This window comes from Ursus americanus, chromosome 7 (genome assembly GCF_024610735.1).
Source record: "Ursus americanus isolate L20-20 chromosome 7, mUrsAme1.1.p, whole genome shotgun sequence".
In the NCBI taxonomy this organism is placed as follows: Eukaryota; Metazoa; Chordata; class Mammalia; order Carnivora; family Ursidae; genus Ursus; species Ursus americanus.
This window is the reverse complement of record NC_142133.1, coordinates 53,222,868-53,245,345: the sequence shown is the minus strand read 5'-3', so window position 1 is coordinate 53,245,345 and position 22,478 is coordinate 53,222,868. Positions and strand designations below refer to the sequence as shown.

General features: G+C 48.7%; 1 long non-coding RNA gene across 1 annotated transcript; it reads right to left on the bottom strand.

Moving 5' to 3' along the window:
• Positions 1 to 776: 776 nt before the first annotated feature.
• LOC148109697 (uncharacterized) lies at positions 777 to 21,949 on the bottom strand. Its single transcript, XR_015725086.1, has 3 exons — positions 21,738 to 21,949; positions 2,059 to 2,214; positions 777 to 995 (listed from the first exon to the last, which is right to left on the bottom strand). It is a non-coding gene; the product is annotated as an uncharacterized LOC148109697 (long non-coding RNA).
• Between the last annotated feature and the right edge of the window lie 529 nt (positions 21,950 to 22,478).

The window sequence follows — 22,478 nt, the reverse complement described above, 5'->3', positions numbered from 1 at the left end:
AGGCCAGATTAAAAAATCCATTTCAGGACTTTTCTATTGCTGGGGTGGGTTGGAGAACTGTCAGTGGGCAGAAAAATAGGACATCTGGAATGTGGCTCTGTCCCCTCGTTGGCTGGTATAACCCAACGTGTATGTCAGATCTTTCTTTGATTTTTGAGTTTTTTTAATGGCCAAGATTTATCTGGCTTCTGTTCATTTTTTTAAGTCCAGGGCGAATATGATTGTTAAATTCTATATGTTTACATTTGTGTAAATTAAAAGCCTTATTTCACTACCGGCAGATCTCCTCCTTGTCTTAAAGGTAAAAATGGCAAAACTAAGCACTATGATCCAAGACACTGATTACCCTTCTCACCCAGAAGATACTAAAAGAGAAAGATCTTGTGATTTTCTTCACTAAAGCTATATCCCCTTTGTGCCTTTATAAAATCTGGTTCTGGAAAAGTTGGCGCCAAGATGCTCAAACTAAAAGTGGACTTTCGGATTAATTTAGTCAGTCATGTTCTGACCGTGGCAACAAGAGGCTCTTATAGGCCTTTTTTGCAGCAAGCAAATTGGTTTGTAAAGTTGATATAGCCATTTTAACTCCTAAAGGGATTTGAGAGGAAAGTGAGTAGACCCTTCCGGAGACAGTGGTCTGTTGCTTTTTCAGTCGGAGGCTGCTATCAGTTTTGATCATAAGGGACTGTCTTTTTCATGGAAGTCCACACTTGGCATTTGCTCTTAAGTTTAAAGCAAGAGCAACGTAATAAACGTTTAGTAACAACCCCCCACATACTTAGATTTATTGGCTAGTTAAATCTTTAATGGTTAAACTTAAAACCTTTTATTTCAATGGCCTGGGGATTTGCACAGCTGGAAGGTTGCATTTTAATATATTCAAATTGGAATAGAAAAGCCCAAGTGACCAGGACATTGACTGTGTTTCTTGGATACTCCCAAGCTGGTAGTCAGCAGGCCTTGCTGTGGGTCCTCCTTCCTCACCACAAGCCACCCTAAAGGGGGAAGAAGAGAGGGGAGGAGGCATATTGTAGGGACCAGTTTGGGGAGCTCCCCTCCTACTTTCACTCACCTGCTCTTATTCTCCACCCAAGTAGTTGAGAAATCACAGAGCACCTATTCTCTGGTTCTGCCACCCAAGTGACCCATTTTGGCTGGGTCACAGCCTTCCAGTTTTGCCCCTTCTGGAAACGCTCTAGTTTGGTGGCCTGGATGGGAAAAGTGGCATGCAACAGCAGTGGCGAAGGGGCTGGGGTAACTGAGTTGATGGGGGTGATCACGTGATGATGGGAGATGGCAGAGAATAGACTATCAAGGCATAAGGACAGTATAAAATCTAAGAGGTAAAAGTGATGGTAGTGACAAGGGGTGACCTGGTGACATTTAACCAATGGAGCTGATTTCAAATTGCTTTACAGGAATTATGTCATGGATTCTTCAATTTGGTACTATTTTACTCCCCTTTTATAGATAAGGAAACTGAGGTATATAGACATAGTCCAAAATAGGGGTACCTGGCTGGCTCAGTCGGTAGAGCATGCAACTCTTGATCTCAGGGTTGTGAGTGAGAGTGCCGCGTTGGATGGAGAGATTATTTAAAAATAAATAAAATCTTAAAAAAAAAAAAAAAGAGGTTGCCCAAGGTCATGTTGCTAGAAAGAGATGGAGCCAGGATTCAACCCCAGGCAATCTCACTAGAGAGCCTAGAGCCCTAATGGAGCCCTCCAAAGGAGAAGGTTGGGGATACCCAAGGTCTTGAAAACAAAGAGCACTAGTTTAAAACTGAGTGTTAGAGTCACTGGTAAAGCAGAACCAGGTAGGATTGTCTCCACTGCTTTCAAGAAACACGAAAATGAAGAAACTCTCATTCTCACGCACAACTCACAAATGCACACCGCCACTCCACCCAGCAGCTCCTCACGTCCGTTAACACACAGAAACACGTTCTGACAGAGATATGTTATCGCTCATCTACCCCTTCCCAGGCCCTTGCTGCAGAAACACACAGACATCATGGTGCCGATGTTTTCACACAGAGGCACCCACATTCAGACTTACGTCTTCTGGCCACCACGTCCTCACACACATTTGTGCATGCCAAAGGATATCCAGATGCTGTTATTCCTGGATGATTCCCTTGGGACTCAGCAATGCCATTGTGTCTCAAATGTTGTCTGTCCTGCTGACGGTGATCCACCTGGCCCATGGGGGATCCTGAGGGACGAAGGATAAAGCATGGGGATCAGACTGCCAGGAATATAAGATGATCCAAAGGCCCCTAGGACAAAGTAGGAACATACAGAATCATCCACCCACCATTTCCAATCCCATCCTAAAAGCCTTGAGCCGTCGCACAGAGCGTCAACCCAGGCTTTGCTAGTGACCTTTGCCAGGCTGAGATTAAAGGTCGAACCTGGGTCTCTAGTCACCAAGAGTTGTCTCAGCATCCAGGATGAAGGCTGCAGGCAGGGGCTGGATCACTCTTAAGTATACTTGATTGCTGGGTCCCAAAGAGAGAAGACTCCTGATGGAAAATGCCAGGCTCCCAGTGAATTTTCTAGCTCTGAAATGCTAATATTTCTCATATGGAGGCTCACAGACGTTCACAGGGTTTTCAATTTCAAGGCCATTTTGGTTTTTTATGGGGTTTGATGTTCTCTGCACAAACATAGGTTTCATAATTGACAGAGTGCCAGGCTGCCCGCTTTGGCACTTAGACGCCTGCGGTGCAGGACAGTGAAGCCACTCAGCTCATACGGCCCACAAAGCCGCGACAGTCTACTGCCTGGCACCGAGACCGTGCCAATTGCAGGAAGTTGGGAAATAAAAGAAACGTTTCAAATAAAAAGATGTCAATTTAACAGCCAGGGACCTGGAAACAGATGTTCCTCACGTAGCTCGAGAGCCGCCCACCCGCCCGCCCATCCGTCCTCCGGGTTTTCAAAGTCACTTCTTGTCAGGTGCCCTGGTTAAGAGGGAGAATTAATGAGCTGTGCTCCATTTTACGGCTGTCGTCTGATGTGGGAGCCGTGTGCGGAGCACTCCACGGACAGGCCAGCCAGGCCCCCAGCCCTTCCTCCAGCAGCTCAGCCTGGATCAAAGCGGAGAGCAGCTCAGCTTTTATAGCAAAATGATTAAAACCACGTGGGGCTTGTTTCCTCACACGTGACCTCCCGTCAAAGTGCAGAGGGGGGAGCAGAGGAGAGGTGAACCCAGGGGTCTCCAGGCGCAGGGAAGGGTAGGACCCAAGAGGCAGACACCACAGAGAGTGAGCACAGCCGTGTGCAAGCATGTGCACACACTCACAGTGCCTTTTCCCTGCAAGTTGAAACCTGGCTCTGGAATGAGGAGCCAGAGGACCTAATTAGCCCAGTTAGCATCATAGATAGATAGATAGATAGATAGATAGATAGATAGATAGATAGATAGATAGATAGATATTCCTAGTTATTCAATTATTCCTAATCCTTGCAGAAAGTATAACGGGATGGTACTGACAAAGTCAGTCTCAAATGTCCCTGCTGCATCTGGACAAAGAATTTCTCATCCATCTGTAGTCGTTGGCAATTCCAGGGCACCTGAACATCAGAGCTCCCCCATGGTGGGTAATCTCACTTCTTATAGCCCAGTTGATTCCCTGCCCTGGTATTCAGGCGCAATCTTCTCCTCTTAAAGCGACCAAGGACTGGATTTAGTGACTTGCTTCTCACCAGCAGAATGAAGCAGAGGGAATGAGCTGTCACTTCCAAGATCATGCTATTAAAAGACTGTGGCTTCCTTCTCGGGCACACTCTCTCGCCCTGACGGGAGCCAGCTGTCCTGTTGTGAGCTGAGCTAGGAGGCAACACATGGCAAACCCCTGAGAGACACCTCTTGCCAGCAGCCAGAGAGGAAGTGAACCTTGCCAGCAGCCACGAGAGTGCGGTTAGAGGCAGACCCCCTCCCATGCCATGGCTTGAGAAAATTTTAGCCCCAGTCACCTTGGCTGTAGCCACCCGAGAGACCCTCAGCTGTGCCTGGATCCTTGGCCCACACAAACTCGGAGGTAATAAATGCCTCTTGTTTTAAACAGCTAAGTTTTGGGGTCATTTGTTAGGCAGCCATGGATAACTGATACATTTATCTCGGCTCCTCCTCCGCTCCTACAAATCACAGCTCCCTCCATCTTTTCTTCTCCCTGAGATATTCCTGCGTGACCAGGTATAATTCACAGCAGGCTTTACATGGGGCTTCTACCATCAGCCCCACAGCTGCCTTTAGCTCTCTGAGGGCATCCCAGGACCTCCCACCCCTGCCCTGGGGCCTCCTTGCTGTGCCTAGAACACACCAGATATGCACCCAACCTCAGGGCCTCTGCACTTCCCCAGGGCGCTCTCCCTCCTCCTCCAAGTCTTTGTTCAAACATCACCTTCTCAGCTAGGCTTTTCTCGACTAATCTGCTTAAAAAGGAAATCCCTTCCACCACACGCCCCCCCACCCCCTTTCCTGATTAATTTTTCCCATAGAATATAAGAATATATGCCATGGTCTTTATCATCATTTGGCACACTACATATCTTATTAATTTTATTTCTTGTTTGACCCCACCTCCCTAGACCAAAGGACAGGGATTTTTGAATTTTTGTCTCTTTTGTTCACTGCTTCATTCCCAGGGTCTAGAACCCTGCCTGGTCCATTATAAGCATTCAGTAAGAATTCTACTGAATAAATGAGTAAATGGGGACATAGTTCTCCCATTTTTCTAAACACCTATGAGTAAATGGGGACATTCACTAAACACCTATGCTTATATCCCAAATACGTATTGTCATTAACTTTCATCACAACTCCATAAGGTTGACATTATTGTTTTTCATTTTACAGAATTTAAAACCTGAGACAAGTAAAAAATAATAATAATAAATAAATAAAACCTGAGACTAGAGGATGCTGCATTATTCAAGGTCCCATAGTAAATACGTGGAAGTGCCGGGATTTGAGCCTCGTACATTCGTTTCTCTATACTTTCTCCATTGCATTGAGTAACTATTTACAGTTAACCAAGTGCTTTCCAGAGCAATGATCTCATCTAATCTTTACAATAACCCCACGAAAAAGGAATAAAAATTATCTCCATTTTGACAGGGATGGAAATCAAAGCTCAGAGAGGTTAAGGCTTTTGCCCTGGTTGACACAGCTGACACAGCAGCAGAGCCAGAACTTTTTTGGTTCATTAAAAAGACATTGACTGAGCAGCTCCTATCATGAATAATAGGACAGGGTCCCCTCTCAAGTCCCCTGGTTCTCCACTCTCCCCAGTCCAATGGGGCTCTGTGCTGGCCGCTGCAGTATGGAGAGTACTCACGCAGGGTGCATGTGGTTATTTGTAAATGTTAACTTCTGTTGGTCAGACTTGGCCTGAAGGAGGCCGATCTGAAGGGAGACTAACAAGTGAGCCCTGAGATCTTTGGGAAGGGAACCAGAAGAGATTACAGAGAAGGGGACTTTTAAAGATGGAGCTGGAAGATGCAGCAAGTCGAAGAAGGTCGAGGTTTCAGAACTTTTTAAAATCCCATCCCCCTATCGGCAGCCACGTTAATGTGTTCAGTGTATATGTACCTTTTGATCTGCACCTTTGCGAAGTGCTTCGTTTTCTTTCGTGCGTAAGACTTTTGAACTTGACGCCAATGGTATTGTGTTGTATATCTCCCTCTGCTTTTTACTTTTCCACTCAGCACCACTTCAAAGATCCATGCGTGTACATGAGTGTGCATCTAATCCGTTGCTTATAGCTGTGATGTAATAGTCCGTGGTATGTAGCTACCACATCTTACCACCCACCCCACCACGGCGGTGCTGTCCTGCATACCCCGCCACGCCCCTCCTGGGCCCGTGCGAGTGGACCGCTGGCACCGAGGGCACAAATGCCTTCATTCAGTAGTGCCTGCTTGCTGTCCTGATACACTCCTACCAGCAGAGCGTGCACGCTCTTGTACCTCATCCCCCTCCCAGCCTTGGTGTCATCCAACCTTCCAATTTCGGCCACTCCAATAGCTATAAGGTGGATATCTCATTCTTTCTTTAATTTGCATTTCTCTGATTATTAATGAGTTCGAGCAACTCTTCATTTGCTTGTTGGTCTTTTAGGTTCTCTTGAGTGAGCTAATCGGATTTAAATGGAAGAGGGAAGATTAGTCCACAAAACTGACCTGGATTCCTGGAAAGGGGGAAGGGTTGCAAGGTCTCCAGGCAAAGGAATCGCAGGTGCTCAGGCAACATTTCCAAATGGAAAAGGCTTCCAGGTGAACATTACAGGCCTCAACTATGGGGTTTTCCTTGAAAATCATCTTTTTTATTTCCCCCGAAACACAAGACAGAACATAGAAAACAGGATGACTCAGAAGGGGAGAATGGAGTCAGCCAGGAAGATAGAAGCTGAATTCAATCAGTCAAAGCATATGTCCTGGAAACTTAAATTGGATTCTATTAAAAGAAAGAATTTCTGTTCTTCAAAAGACACAATTAAGACCCAAAGACCTGAGGCACCTGGGTGGCTCAGTCGGTTAAGCGTCTGCCTTCAGCTCAGGTCATGATCCCAGGGTCCTGGGATGGAGCCCCACTTTGGGTTCCCTGCTCAGCAGGGAGCCTGCTTCTTCCCCTGCTTGTGCTCCCTCTCTCTCTGTCAAGTAAATAAATAAGCTCTTAAAAAAAAAAAAAAAAGACCCAAAGACCCATCAACAATTGAATGGATAAGTAACTGTGGTATATTCCCATAATGAAATAATATCCAGCGACAAAAATGAAAAAACTGGGGCGCCTAGGTGGCACAGTTGGTTAAGCATCTGACTCTTGACTTCAGCTCAGGTCATGATCTCAGGGTTGTGAGATAGAGCCCCGCATCCCCACAGCCATCGGCTTGGCGCTCAGCATGGAGTCTGCTTGAGATTCTCTCTCTCCCTCTGCCTTTGCCCCTCCCCCCTCGCTTGCCGGCACATGCACGTGCGCGCGTGCTCTCTCTCTCAAAATAAATAAAATCTTTAAAAAATGAACACCTACTACTTTATATAACAATATAGTATATTTTGCAAACATGACGTTCAGCTGGGAAGTAGCCAGATACAAAGGAATACGTTATATTTATTCGTGTACGTTTGTAAAAGGTACAAAAACAGGTGGAATTAATCTATGGTGAAGTCAGGATAGTGATTATCCTTGTGACTTGCCTGGGGCCAAATTGCTAGGAAATCCCAGAGCTAGATCTTGTCCTCGGGTCTCCTAGTTCAAGTAACCTTCTCTTAGGTCACACTGCCAGCTCGATCTGAGCTGGGGCAATCAGGGGAGGCTCCCTGAGGGAGGACAAATTATACTGGTGTGGGAGGATGGAGGGGATTCATGAGAGCAGACAACAGAGGAAGCCAGAGCGTGTGCTGCGGCAGGCAAATGCCAGGACCAGCTTTCCACTTTCTCAGGAATTCCGCTTCCTACAGAGGAGCTGTTGGAGGTCCTCTTGGGAGACAGGCAGAAGGAATGGCCAGGGCAGTGTAGCCGATTGCCCCAGCCCTCACTCTCTTGCCCCTTCTGTAAAGCCCTAGGAGTCTCTCCTCCCAATGCCTCTCTGTGCCCCCAGATTTATTTTGCTTTCTTTCGCTAAATCAAACTTTATCAGACAGTTTTACTATCAGCCGTTAAACCAAAATGTGTTTGTGCAACAGTAAACACCTTGTTACTGCAGGGAAGGATTACATAAACAACAGCAGAGACGAGGCCTGACTCACTGTACCCAGGAGCCCGTGGCCCTCAGCCGGAACAGAGGAGGGCAAACAGGAGGGCCTTTCAGGGGCACCTCGGAGCCTGAGGGCAAGGGGAAGAGCCCACACTGTGGCCCAGGGCATCTGCTGTCACCAGAATGGAATGGCTGGCAACAATCTCTCTAGTCAGAGGCCACAGGCATGTCCTCTGGAGATCCCAGAAGGGTATACAGACCCTCACCAGAGCCCTCAGGGAGTGAGCAGACAGGGAGGGATGGCAGAAATGCTAGGCAGGGCGTGGAGGTGATTGGGTTTGGGGCAATCTTAGGTTTGGTTAGAATCTTGTGAGATAGGGCAGGCTGGGGGCTGGGTAGGGGCAGAAACAGATGAAGGCTGGCAGGGGTCAAGAGAGGAGAGGGGGAGGGCAAGTTGAGGAGGTAAGAGGAGGAGGAAGAACAGGGCAGTGGGGCTGCCTGCTTGGGCCTGAACTCTTGGCCAAGGAGTAGAGAGCTTGGGGAGCATAGAGGTTTATACCAGCCTAGGCTGCGTGGCAGACAGAGACATTGGGGTATGTGCCCAGAGGCGGCAACCAGTGGGCAGCCCCACTCGTACCCCAGAGCAGTGGGGTGCTCCTGGCCTGGCATGACCCTAAACTCCTTCCTCGGAGACTAAGGCATGCCCTTGAGCACCCTGGAAGCCTCTGGCCACTCCAGGATGAGAGTCCTAGGGCTCCAGCCCCAGCTTCCTGAAGTCCTGGCCTGAGGCATTTTAACCCTAGAGGCCCTATATCCCACTTCCCTCCAAGTTCCAGATCCCAGATATCCCTTCACCCCCTTTCCTTTGGCCTTCTAAGCTACTCTGCAAGTACTTTATGCTACCACCCCATCCCCCTCCCCCCTCCCCCCTACCGCACATTGACCCATTAGCCAGGCCACCATCCCAGAGCCTGAGGCCCCACTCAAAGGCCTAATGCCTGAGGTTGGTGTGACTCCAGAGTCTTGGATCATGGGGGCTACAAGTCTCCGAGTCACTGCCTTCTTTCCGCTCAGATCCTGAGCACCCACAGGCCACTGACTTCACTGACAATCTTGTCTCGTCTGAGGAGACCAGGGAATCCGACAAGCTTGGATCCTGGGGTCTGGACCCATGTCTAGGGCCCCATATCTCAGTACTTCATTTAGCAGAATCACAGGGTAGGATTCAAGAAGGCAGGCCCAAGGTCCCATGCTTAGTTTAATGCCCTGTTGTTATTGTCCTGAAATTTTTAATGTTCTGATTTTTTTTTTAAAGGAGCTCTGAATTTTTCTTTTGCACTAGGCTCTGCAAATTGTATAGTTGGTCCTGCCCAGCAGCACTGGTATTCCTATGGCCTGGACCCACTTTTGGGGTTCCCTGGGCTAATTCCAGGTGTAGGAAGCCTGGTGTGGGCAGGAGCCCCCCAAGCTAGACACTGCAAGCCTGAAAGGCAAATCAGGGCTGGCCCAGGGAAGGGCACAATTAGATTGTTCTGTGGCGCTCTGGCCTCTGGGACTCTGTGGACAGCGGGAGGGGAGGAAAGAGGTTGTTGTTTAGGGAAGAAGGTGAACGAGAAGAGAAAAAAGGACTTCCAGAAGCTGCAGCCAGGAGATCCAGGAAAGTGAAATCTCAGAGGTCCGGGAGCTCATCTCCAGGGGTCCTGGAACCACCGCAGCATGGCCGGCTGCAGGCACAGAGCTCAAGGCAGCATGGCAGCAAGGTTAGGTGCTTGGGCTCAGGGCTGATGGTCAGGGTTCAAATCTTACTCTGCCAGTCAGTAGGTGGGATCTTGCTACACGCAAGCTTGGTTTCCTCATTTAAAAATAATACCTATTGTGCAGAATAAAAATTAGAGACAACGTAAATAAGGAGCAATATCTCAAATGCCTGCCCCACATCAGGCGTTGTAATAGACACAGCCTCTCCGTGTCAACTTGTGAGGTGGATGTTAAGGCTTAGAGAGCAGACGGTGCCCAAGGGGGCAGAGCAGGTGGGAAGCAGAGCTAGGTTCTGGAGCCAGTTCCATGGTGCTCTGAGCCTTGTGGGCGCCACCACCCCTCCCTGTCGGGCAGCAGGGTGCTGAGCTGGGGGAGTGTGTGTGGGATCTGTCAGTGAGAAAAGTATTCCAACAGCAGATGACATAAAGGACATTCTTCCATGAACTATCATTTAAAGTCCCTCTTTTGGAAAAAAAAAAAATCCTTTTTCTAAAAGGAAAAGTATAATTAGAGATCATCCATGCTGTCTCCATGGAGCCTGCCCCACCTCCCCACCATCCGCCACCCTGTCTGAGACAGAATTGAGTGGAGGCCGCCATCATGTCTGCAGTGAAGGATGCTGGGATGTCTGCCAGCGACCCAGTCTCTCCCATAATCCCATTGCGTATACTGCCTTTTTTTCTAATGCTTTATGGAAGTGTAACTTGCACAGTGAAAGTGCAAAACTTGTGAAGTACGTAGTTTGGTGAATTTTCACAAATCAAACATACCCAGGTAAATGAAGTCAAGAAACAGAACATTCCCAGCATTTCAGAAACCCCTCCACCGTTCCTCTGAAAGAAGGAACACCCACCCTATGCCCCAAAGGCTAACTTCCAACACCACTGGTCAGTTTTACCTATTTTAAAACTTCATATAAATGAACTCGAACAGCCTTTGTGCTGTCTGGCCTTTTGCTCAATGGTATGTTTGTGAGTCATCTATCTTTTTTCCATGCACGTGATTGCAGTTCATTCATCCACACTGCTGTATAGCATTCTTTGGTATGAATATGCCACAATTGCCTCTTCTGGGCATTTGAGTAGTTTTCAATCACTTATAGGTTTTTAATGTCTTCTGATTTTGAATAGCTAAAGATCAGGCTCTCCAAAAAACTCTATAATTAAAGTAAGGTTATGTTCCATTACTGATGAATTTTTTTAAACAAGGGTAGTGAACATTTCTCTGAAGTTAAAGCCTCGCCACCAATCAGTTTGTGTGATATTTTCACCTCCAATAGGAGTCCTAGAGAAATAATCATTAAAAAGTTCCTGAGCCTGGGTGGCTCAGTGGGTTAAGCATCTGCCTTTATCTCAGGTGGTGATCCCAGGGTGTTGCGATCCTCCCTGCTCAGCGGGGAGCTTGCTTCTCCCTCTCCCTCTGCTGCTCCTCCTCTTTGTCCTCTCTCTCTCTCTCTCTGTCAAATAAATAAAATCAGAAAATGTTTAAAAAATGAGAAGTCACTTGGAACAAATACATGAGTGAACTCTACAGACATCCCATTGAATCTTCTCTTAGAACCAATTACAATTCGAAGAAAATGTTGAGGTTCGTGTTAGTAAATGACTTTTCGAGAGACGTGGACAAAAGAGCATGGTAACGGAAAAGCTTTGCATGAAAGGTCCCTCACACAGAAGAAGGGCTGGGCAGACCCTTTCAGTTGGCAAACGCTTGTCATTTTTTTCCCCAAAATTGGGAGACACAAATGTGACTTAAATAACTAAAACAATTTTCCTCTCTTCTGTTGCAGTCATGAGACGAGGGGGAGAGAGTGACATACATAAGTGCAGTAAATTAGTCATTTCCCTTGCCATGAATATTTCCATAAAGTTCTCAGTTGCCATAAATGAAAGAAATTATAGTACTGAAAATGCCTGAGAACTCCATTTGGCCCTAAAAAATCGCTGAAATTGTAATGGCTACCCCAGACCTTTTATTCTATTCTATTCTATTCTATTCTATTCTATTCTATTCTATTCTATTCTATTCTATTCTATTCTATTCTTTACTAACTTTCCACTAGGGGGGCTAACATGTTTAATTGCTAAAGAGCTGCATTGAGAATGCTGAAAACAAGGAGGAGTAGTTGAAAATGAGACTGAACCCATAGGCTCAGATGACACAGGGCTATAAGGAGGAGGAGGTTGAATGTTCAGTTACCAGAACTGTGGACCAAATTCAACATTTCAAAAAAAAAAGTGGGGGGGGAAGAAAGAAAGAACATTTTCAAATACATTTTCGACTTCTTCAAATTAGTTTATTAGGTAAAAATACCTTTTCCCCTCATTGTTTAAATCAACGCGGTCTTTCAAGTGTAAACGCAGTCCTCTGAAAGCTTGCCACTGGAAAAGCCTAAGCCACTCTTTAATTTTCTTTGTTTAATTAAAACTAATATCCGAGGGGCGCCTGGGTGGCTCAGTGGGTTAAGCGTTCGCCTTCGGCTCAGGCCATGATCCTGGAGTCCCGGGCATCAAGCCGGGCATTTGGCTCTCTCCTGGGCGGGGCGTCTGCTTCTCCCTCCACCCTTCACCCTGTTCATGATCTCTCACCCCGCTCCTGCTCTCTTGCTCTCGCTCTCTCAAGTAAATAAATAAAATTTTTAAAAAATGATAATGATAATATCCAAGATGTGACCATTGAGGGAAACTGGGTAAAAAGTACATAAGCCCTTGTACATTTTTCTGCAACTTCCTGTGAATCTATAATTATTTCAAAATTGAAGATTGAACAAATAGTAATAGCATCAAAATAGTGAATAGCCCTGTTGGCTGGGAGTTTGATTCGTGTAACCCTGCCTTCAGGCATCATCCCAGTGCTCACAGGACATTCTGAAGCCATCAAACTGGAAACCTTTTCTTTCCACAAGTTTGTTATCATTCCAGTGGGCAATATAGAAATATAGCCTCCAAAAAATGACTCCAAATTACAGACATTTGCAACCATTCAAAACTTAGAGTTTGTAAAATGTCTACTTTCCTTCCATTTGAAAACTTCTGAGGGGGGAAAAATCCTTTGGGAAATTTTTCCCCCCAAAAGTGATTACACTGAAAGCCTGGGTCTTGTTCAATATTCTGTGTGCATTTTTGGTTCCATTTACATCTGGGAGTCGACTTTTTTCCTTCCATAACTATGTTTATAGTATAAGTATGGAGTTTTGTTAACAAATGTTCATTTAGGCAGTCTGAGTTTGCAACTGATAGGGAAAAAATTTCTAAATATTGAAAATTTGCTAAAAATTGTCAAAAACAGCGCCGTGTTTTTTATTTGGGGGCCATTAGCAGGGGACAGCTAGGAAGTCCCCTTAGAGTCCCTCAGGGATGCCTTCACTTCATTCAGTCCCACAGTAAGAGTCTCAAGAGCCATCCGCGTGCAAGACCCCGGACCTGCCGCCAGAAGCAGCAGTTAGGTTAAGAGACCATGTTCCAGTTCTGGCCCATGCCCTTCAGAACAGAAAGCAGATGATCTGCTGATCTCTCAGCAGCAGATCCAGATTAGCAAAATTCACAGAGGCAGCTATGGCAACAAGAGTAGCAATTTATAAAATTAACTTGGGGGCACCTGGGTGGCTCAGTCGGTGAAGCATCTGCCTTCAGCTCAGGTTGTGATCTCCAGGTGCTGGGAATCGAGCCCCCCCCGCTCAGCGGGGACCCCGCTTCTCTGTCTCCCTCTGCCCCTCCCCCATGCCTGTGTGCACTGTTTCTCTCTCAAAGAAATCGATAAAATCTTTAAAAATAAAATAAAATAAAATGTACTTGGGACTGATGCCTTGCACCCTCACCAGGGACCAGGAGACTTAAACTCCCATCCAAACTCACCACCTGGTATGCAAGTGCAAGGAAGAGAGATTGAGCCCTGCAGCCTGGGTGCAGAGCCCGGCTCTCACTACCTATGTGACGTTGGGTAAATGAATTACCCCTCTGTGGCCCCGTCCTATCATCTGTAATACCCAGATAATAATAGTAACCTGTATCACTAGTTGGTGGAAACATTAAATGAGATAATGCACACAAGGGCTTACAAGAATGTTCTGTTACTGTTCTCCAAGTGCTGAAAAAGGGTTCGCTGTTAAGTCGGATCATTCCCCAGAAGGGCTGCTTGGAGGGCCCAGAACCAGAACAAAGGGTGGTTAAGGCAATAATTCCCCTTCACTTGGGAGATGTCAGTGAGATATCCCTCGCCCCCAAAATAATGAGCACTCTCTGGTCACCAGGCTGCTCATGCCCTTCTTATTCTGTATTGATCTCCCCTGAGCCAGGCCGGAGAACGTCCTGCTTTCCCAGCCTCTCTTTCCATGTGAACGACCTCTTGTCTGTTGGCACATTTTCTCCTTCTGTTTCAAGTGCAGTAAGATTGTTACTTCCCACAGTCCTGGCAGGCATTGTATCTCTACCCCACCCCCACCCAGCCCAGGGTTGATTCAATTAGAACCACTCTCCAAACTCCGGCTGGGGCACCCAAGGTCAGAGCCCATGTGCAGAAATCACATTACCTTCCCTATGAATCACAGCCCATCATTTCATAGGGGTGTTAGCAAGATTTAAATCTTTCAATAACAACTACCCATGCATGCTACAGTTGTATAATTCCTGCTTTTTTTTTTAGCATAATTAGTTTAGGGCACATGTAATTTTATTTTAGGTTCCATTACTTTATTTGCCTCTCACAATGGAAACTATATATATTTGTGTATTTTTTAACACGACAGATAAACACGCTGAGGTGGCCCATGTTCACTCTTTTGACTTCTTGCTTAGTTCAAACTCAACAACCGCCATTCTGAACGTGATGTTTTCAGATGACTGGCTCTGGAAACCTCCTGGCCTGGGTATATAACTACCGACTTGACATTTCCCCTCAGATTGCCAACAACACCTTACATTCAATATACTTAAGACTAAACTCATGATCTTACCTCCCAAACTGGGTCTTCTTCCAGGGTCCCTCATCTGAACAACAGCACCTCCGTCTATGTACGCATCTGGACAGGCCTGGAACCTAGAACCCATTCTTGATGCCTCCCCTCCCTGCCCACCATATGCAACTCATCTCAAGTTTTCAGCTCCTGAACATCCCCCAAATCCATCTACTTCTCTCCACCTCAAATGCCTCCACCTGAGTCAAAGCCACTGTTGTTTCTGAGCTGGGCTATATAACCATAGCCTCATGACTGGTCTCTCTGGGTTCCTTCCTGACTCTATTATGGATAAAGGAAGCATGTTCTGTCTTCCAGATTGTCTAGGTGTGATTTCCAACCCTGGTGCACATCAACCCACCAAGCATCCTTGCTAAAAATGCAGCATCCACCTGTGGAGATTCTTATTCATGAGGTTTTGCATGTAATTCCAGGATCTGTATATGTGACAAGTACCTAAAGTGATTCCGATGTAGCTAGCCCGTCTATGAATTAACATTTGGGGACCGTTGGCTACAGCTCACCAGCACCATACCTGGCCCATTTTAGACATGACCAAATATGTCTCCAGCATGAATCAAGCGATGAGTACCCATCTGACAAACATTTCTTGAGCCCCTACTGTGTGCCAGGTTGTTCAAGCACTAGGGATACAGTAGTGAATAACGGACAAAAGTCCTGTCTTCATGGGGCTTACCTTTTGGTAGGAGGAGACGAACCAAACCAAACAAACAAACAAAATATATGAAATACAGATAGCAATAAAGACCATGGAGGAAAAATAGAGCAAACTGAAGGGTGGGGCGGGGCGAAGAGCTGTGGTGAGGGGGCAGGTTGTCATTCAGAACAGGCTAGTCAGGGAAGGCCTCCCTGGGAAGGGGGCAACTGAGTAACTTGAAGGAGACGTGCAGATAAACTACTGGGGGAAGGGCTTTCCTAGATGAACTCCAGAAGGAGCAAGCAACGTCTGTTCTTCTAGCATCCTTCAGAGGAAAGATATTCTCCACAGATTCTGTGTTCGGGCTCCTAATCCTCAACTCCAAACTGGGGAAGATATTCCAATAAAATGTGGTATTTCTCACCTCAAATATCCCTCTGCCTGAAAACCTGCTCCAGACCCCTCAGTTCTGAAGCTTTACTAACTCAGCCCTTCTACGTTCTGCTATATCCGGACGTCCTTCTATCACCACACACAAGACACCGAACAGCTTCGTCTGGTTTACATGCTTGCCTCCTCCTTCCCCAAGATCAGACTACAGCCTGTTGTTCTTTATTTGCTATAGTATTTTCTGCGCCTAGCACAGAATGGGGCCGAGTAGATTCTTTTTTTTTTTTTTTTAGAGAGCAAGTGGGCACATAAGTTGGGGGGAGGGGGAGCAGAGGGAGAGAGAGAATCTTAAGCAGGTTCCACGCTCAGTGCAGAGCCCAAGCAGGGCTCAATCCTGCAACTGTGAGATCATGACCTGAGCCAAAATCAAGAGTCAGACGCTCAACCGACTGAGCCACCCAGGCTCCCCAGAGTAGATTCTTGGAAAGTGGTAAGTGTGGAAAAGAGAGAGGGAGGGAGATGGAAGGAAAGAAGACCTAACTTCATGCTACATGCCAGGATAGGTATTACCTAGTGGTAGACGGGCAGACCAGGATGCCTACCAAGCAGTCCTGTGGAGAGTAATGTCCTCAGTCTCCCACCATCCCTCAGCAGTCTCTCTGGAATTGCCTTCAGGTGCAGATGAGCGATCACAAGACACGATAATAATAAGAGCTGTCACCTGTCAGATGTGTGCTCTGTACCAGGCACTACACTAAGTCCTTTACATGCATTCCTGCATTACCTGGCTTAATCCTCACAACATTATGCCCTGCGCCGTAGACAGAGTCATTATCCCTGCTTCACACATAAGGTGTCCAGTGTCTTGCCCAAGCTTTCCCAGCTGGTGAGCGATGGAACAAGTATTCAGACCCAGGGAGTGTGACACCAGGGCCCATACGTTTAACTTCTGTCTGAATCAACTGAACAGTAACTTGAAGGGAACCCAAGTTCTGGGTTGGGAAGCCGGGAAGGGCAAGTGAAGAAGAAAGGAGGAAGGACAGTTTGGACCCCAAAGACAGGTGTGCTGTTGGAGAGACAGGGCAGGTCTGTGGGGTAGGCAGAGGGCCAGGGCTTCAGAACCCCCACTGGCCTCTCAGAAGCTGGGGCGGGGGGGGGGGTCTGTGACAAAGCTCTACCCAGAGCAGAAGAAATGAGGCTGAGAATCCCTGAGGGAATTTGGGGAAGGTGGCTGGACTTGAGATCTGATTGAGCAGGGATCTAGAAATCAGAAAGTTCTGAGGGAGATGTGTCTCTTGAGCTGGCCACAAATGGATCTGGGGTTGCTTGGCCCTCTGAGGCCACCCTGGGGAAGGTCATCAAGGCTGCCCACTGGCCCACTGGCCAGGGCCACGCTATTGCGCAGGTCCAGGGACATCATCCTTACAGCAAGAGGAGCTGTTTCTACTGGGTCAGCAGGCCTGAAGGGAAGTGGGTTCAGTGCCTGTGTCCACAGGACTCCCTCACCCATCCCCAGAGTTCCATTCGGCACAGCAGCCATCTGACTCCACTCCACCCCACTCTCATCCTATATGCCCCCTACTCCCAAAAAAAACCTTCCTTCCACTGGATTCTTCCACCACCTATAGAACAAAATTTTACTACAGGGAGATTGGGACACAGGGCCCTGGGTTGAGGGAGAAAAGATGCGAAAGAGGTGACATGGAGAGAGGTGAGGGGTCCGGCTTGAGCCCAGGCAGGGCCTCTGATTCTGGAAGCTCTGTCGAAACTTGACACCAAGGCCAGGTCCCGAGCCAGGGCGGGGGAGGGAGTAAACCATCTTCCCGGAGCAGGAAGTGAGGGAGAGAGTGAGAGTGAGCTGGGGCAGCACTCTGTTTTCTTTGGCCTCTGCCAGCCCCGGGAGGGAGTAAGGCAAGGGAGGAGGATGGGGCTGGTGGAAAGATCCAGCCTTTGTGTCCTGCCTCCCCCCAGAGGTAGAGGCTGGAGGAAGGTGGGGGTTGGGGTGGGAGATGTGCAACGGAGGCCAAAGAACCCTGGAATCAGAGGCCAGTAGGTGAGCACGTGGGAAGCAGGGAGGAGTGGGGGGGCCAGAGCTTACTTAATTGCGTTGAAGCGATGGAACTAACCCAGAAGGCCATAGTGCGTTCCCTACATTCTCTCCAGCCTTGATCTCCCCAGGCTCCCCAGAAAGGCCCTGACCTTGTGTACTGCTCTCTCCACTCAAGAGAGCCTGAGGGGTGTAGGTCAGCCTGTGAAAAGTTCTGGGTCTCCGCAGGCCAGGGCATCCCCTCAGGAAGCCGGACCTGCAGAGCCCCACTGTGTCTCCTGAGAACATGCTGGGAGGTAGTCATTCTACTCTTGATAAAAAGGCTTCCTTAAGGGCCACTCCATCCCTAATCCAAATTTTTCAGGGACTTGCATCCCAAACGTTGTCCTAACCCCAAGCTCAATCCTAACGCCTATCCCTCACAGGGACCCCAAACCAGCCTCAACCAAAACCCTATTCAAAATCGCTCAATGTAATCCCACCCTATATCCTTATCCCAAAACTTACTCCAGCCCCAGCTCCACATTCTCACCCCGACCTGTGTAAATCGTAAGCCTGACCCACACAGAAGCGTCATGCTGGGGTGGGGATTAACTAACAGTAAGAGTTAACACACATTAAGCATTGACGAGGTGCTGGACACTGTAATAGGCTTTTTCTCTGTATTGCTGTGTTCAATTAATACCAACCCTATGAGTTAGCCATTACTATGATTACCATTTTACAGATAAGAACACTGAGGCTCAGAAAGATCAGTCTGGTTCCCTAGTAAAGTGCCACCAGTCCTGAACGTGACTGGTGGAATCACTGCTCCCATCAGCAAGATTTCACGGGGTGACTGTGGAGCCTCCACAGGGATGTCCTCTGTCCGCATGGAGACCCTCATGGTTGCTGTAGAAGCCAAAACACACTCTATCAGAAGAGATTCAAACAAGGGTCTCTGCTCTGATATGGAATGAGGGTGGGCTCCCAGGCCGCAGAGCCTGGAAAGCCATTGCAGAGAATCATAGCAGGATTGGGAGGCTTCCAACCCAGAAGAACAGCCCCACACCTGATGGACTCCCAGCAGAATCACTGAGGACTCCACCACGGCCCCCAGCCTGATACTTTGGGGGTGCACTTCCTGATCAGCCAACTCCAACTTGGGCTCAGCTGATACTCTGAGACATCCTGGGGAGTGTGCCAGGTAAAATGCCATTCCAAGTACAAGGTCCCAGAGCCCTGCAGAACACAGTGAGGGGAGCCCTCAATCAGGACGGGGAGGACAGTCTTCTAAACAAAGTGGTTTATTCCCACCCCCCCCAACACACGCACACACTTACAGATGGGCTTGCTCATACTCTCACATACAGTCCCATTCAAGATCTCTCCAGTCTCTTTTCTCTGCCCCAGACCCTAGTTTTCTCTATGCCAGTGAGGAAGGCCAACAGGGGGTCTACCTCCTTCATCCTGGAGGACCTCACTCAGGGGACAGTGAACTGCTAAGTTCCCAGGACACCAGCAGGTCTGGGCCAGTCCAGAGGAAAATTACCAGCTCTCTGGAGTCCTCTAACCCTTCCTGAGTCAGGCTTTGTGTCAAGGTTTCTATGGTCAGGGTGTCTGCCCAACCATGAAGGACTACGTCAAGAAATGTTCAGTATGCCACACCCTCCCCACACACCACCACCACTCTCCTACCATCTTGAAAAGACAACCCAGCCAGGAAACTCTGGACAAAAGAAGCCGGATTGGAGACTGGCTGAGAGACCCAGCCTACAGCCCAAGGTGCTCTGGCTTTAAAAGCCAGAAGTCCTCTCATGGATCCTCCTGGCCTATAAATACAGAACATGTTGGCCACACAAGCCTTGCCCCTAGTGTTGCATGTTGACATTACCTGGAGCCTTTCTGAACCAGTCCAGGGACCCCTGTGATAGCCACAGGCCACCTGTACCCAGTTCTATCTTTGTCTCCCTCCTCCCCCACCCCACATTTGCCTCCCTCTCACATGCAATATGAGTGTTCTTTCTCTTCTGCTGCCATCCCATTGGTCATTTGGGAGCCATAGCCTGGAATCAGTAGCAGTAATAAACATATTAGCCTGTGAAGGAGGGGCAAGAGGCATAGATAGAGTAGGACAAGGGGGGCGTGGAGAGGGCCTGGGGAGGGAGGTGTGAGGTTCTGAATGGATTGCTCCCTGCTTTCTCTGCCTGGAACCCAAGAGCCAGGAATCCATGACTGCAGAGAGGTGGGAGCCAATGCCCTCACTGGAAGCCCATGAGAGCAGCTCCTCTGGGCCTAGTGACATGGGGTCTTCCCCATCTTTCCCTAGAAACTGACAGCATCTGGGGCTGGGAACCCACCATCCACAGATCCCCTCCAGATTCCACAGATGCAGATAAAAGTCAGAATCGAAATAACCAGCTCTGAGAGGGGCGGATGCAGATGTGGCCATCAGAGCCCCAGATGTGGCTCAGCCATGGGGGCTGCCAGGGCTGCTGTGACTGTGAACAGGAATGTAGCCCCAGATGGGGATGGGGGCAGGGGTGGGAGGAGGAGACAGTGCACGGTTCTGTACATTCTAGGCTCCAGCAGGGGTGCAGCTCTGAGGAGGAGAGAGGTCTAGCGTCTGATTTCGTGAAGAGGCTCAGCCTGGTCCTGGGGAAACTAGATACTTACAAATGAATACTGTGCCTTCGTCCACCCAAGATTCATTACACTCTCTGCAACTCCAGCTGCCCTTTGTCCCCCCCCCCCCCCAGGGCCTCCAGCCACAGAATCAGCTTCCCTGGGACTCTTCTCCACTAGTGGCCCTGCAGGTCTCCTTGGGCACCCCTTGCCACAGAAGGGAGGGTGGTCACGTGCCTCTGCCTCCAGAAAATGGAGGGAAATGCCAGTGTCAGCCCCGCAGGTCAGCCTCTGTCCTAAGCCCCGCTAATACCCAGCATTCCGGATGCCATAAAGATGAAGGGGCCCATGGCCCTCCCCAGGGGCCCCTGCGCATAAACACCCCCAATGATAAAGCTCCCTACACCATCGCTCATGAGGCCCATTTACTTTCCACTTTGCTCTGAATTTTCATCTCAGGAGGTTTGCAAATCGCTAACAGCAGGAACTTTCCAGAAGTTGCAGAATATAATCGGTGCATTCTCAGCCTTGCCCCTCTCAGAGCACGCCAGGCAGCGCCTACCAGTGAGCAGAGGAGGTGGGAGGCTGAAGGCAGCCAGCAGAGTCTAGGAGAGAAGAGGCCACGGAGGACCACCTTGACCAGCCTCTGCCTCTGGGTGAGTGTAGCCTGCACCCCAGCCAGCCCCAAATCCCAGCCCTATTTGTGAAAATAAGATCAGCCCACACTCGACTATTCTGGGAAGATAAGCTATCGCAACACAGAATTCTCTCCTGGACAGGAAGTTTGTCTTTAAATACACCCTGAACTCCTCCCATTGCAGAATCAACATTGTCTTTGGTCAGGCTTCCAGGGAGCGGGGGAGGGGTGATGGAGGAAGACAGCCGTCCCTGTCCTCTCCTAAGGAGCCTGAGCCGCAGCACCAGGATTGCCAAGTCCCCTAACCGGTGCACTTCTCTCCGTGGAAATCCTAGGACCCAGTTTGCCAGGGTCACCCTGTCCCTTGGATGGTCTCTAGGGATGGCCTACTGCCTTTCCCACAGGAAACAAAACTTCTTTTAGTAACATTCACCCCCTCCTTCAGTCTCCTCCAAAGAGTCAAACTAATACCTCCTGAGTGCCTACTCTGTGCTTCACGTGCTTTTTAGCACATTGAATTTCATCTTTGCAACCCGACAGGTGTGGAAATGCCACCATCCTTTCAAAGCATGACCTAACACGGATGCCCGGGGGGCTCAGTCCATGAAGCGTCTGCCTTTGGCTCAGGTCATGATTCCGGGGTCCTGGGATGGAGCCCCGCATCAGGCTCCCTGCTCGATGGAGAGCCTGTTCTCCCTCTCCCTCTGCCTGCCGCTCCCCTTGCTTGTGTGCTCTCTCTCTCTCTGTCAAATAAATAAATAAAATCTTTAAAAAGTAAATATAAATAAATAAATAAAACATGACATAACAGCCTCAGAGAGGATAAAGAAATTCCCCTGAGGTCACACAGCACATAGACAGCAGGACCAGACCAGGAAACAAGCCAGGGCTGAGTCTTCAACCTGCTTTCTCCTCCATGTCACACTCCACAGGACAAGACAGGGGGTTGGGCCCTGAGCCCACGGAGGAAGCGCTCCAGCTGTGACTCACCTGGCGGCCTTCCTGACGGGCAAGCAGCTGGCCTTCAGGCCTGCACTCACATCTTCCCACAGCCTGGACACAGGATTCCCAGCAGCCAACCAAGGCCAAAGAATAGCCGCAGTCATTGCTTTTCCCTCTTCAATCAGAAGAGAGTGACGAGCTTCCAGAGTTCTACCTGGAATTAGAGATGGATAAGGATTATCAATGTCAGGTGGGTTTAAGTCAAGGTGGACTCCTGGGAAGAGAGGAGATCATGGCCAGCTTTACCAAGAAATGAAATTCTTTGTGCAGTGAGAAGGAAGAAAACCCCAGAGCAGAAAAGAAACCCATCAAAGGTTGGAGAAGTGAACTGACCACTGTGGGGAGCGGGGTGGGGGGAGCCCTAGGAATGACACACTCCGTGAGGCTCAGCGACCATCTGCATTTCTCCCATCCAAAGCTCAGAATCCCAGATCCCGGAGGGGGCTGCAGCAGCCCTCCTCATGCGGTCTACTCCACATTCCTCACATTCTTTACGCTCAATTAAGGAGAAATAATCAGGGGAGCAAGCAAGGCCGCTGCAGGGCAGCCATGCCCCACGCTGGCGGCATCACGTGTGCGGAAACAGCCCCCCTCGGTCCAGCCAGACCAGACCTCAGATGAAGGGGCCTTAGGGGGATGAGGGAAGCCAGAGGCCAGGACCAGGGTGTCTCTCTGAGCTCCACAGAGACAAAAGAACGTGGAGGAGGTGGGTGGGGGTGTGGGATCAGG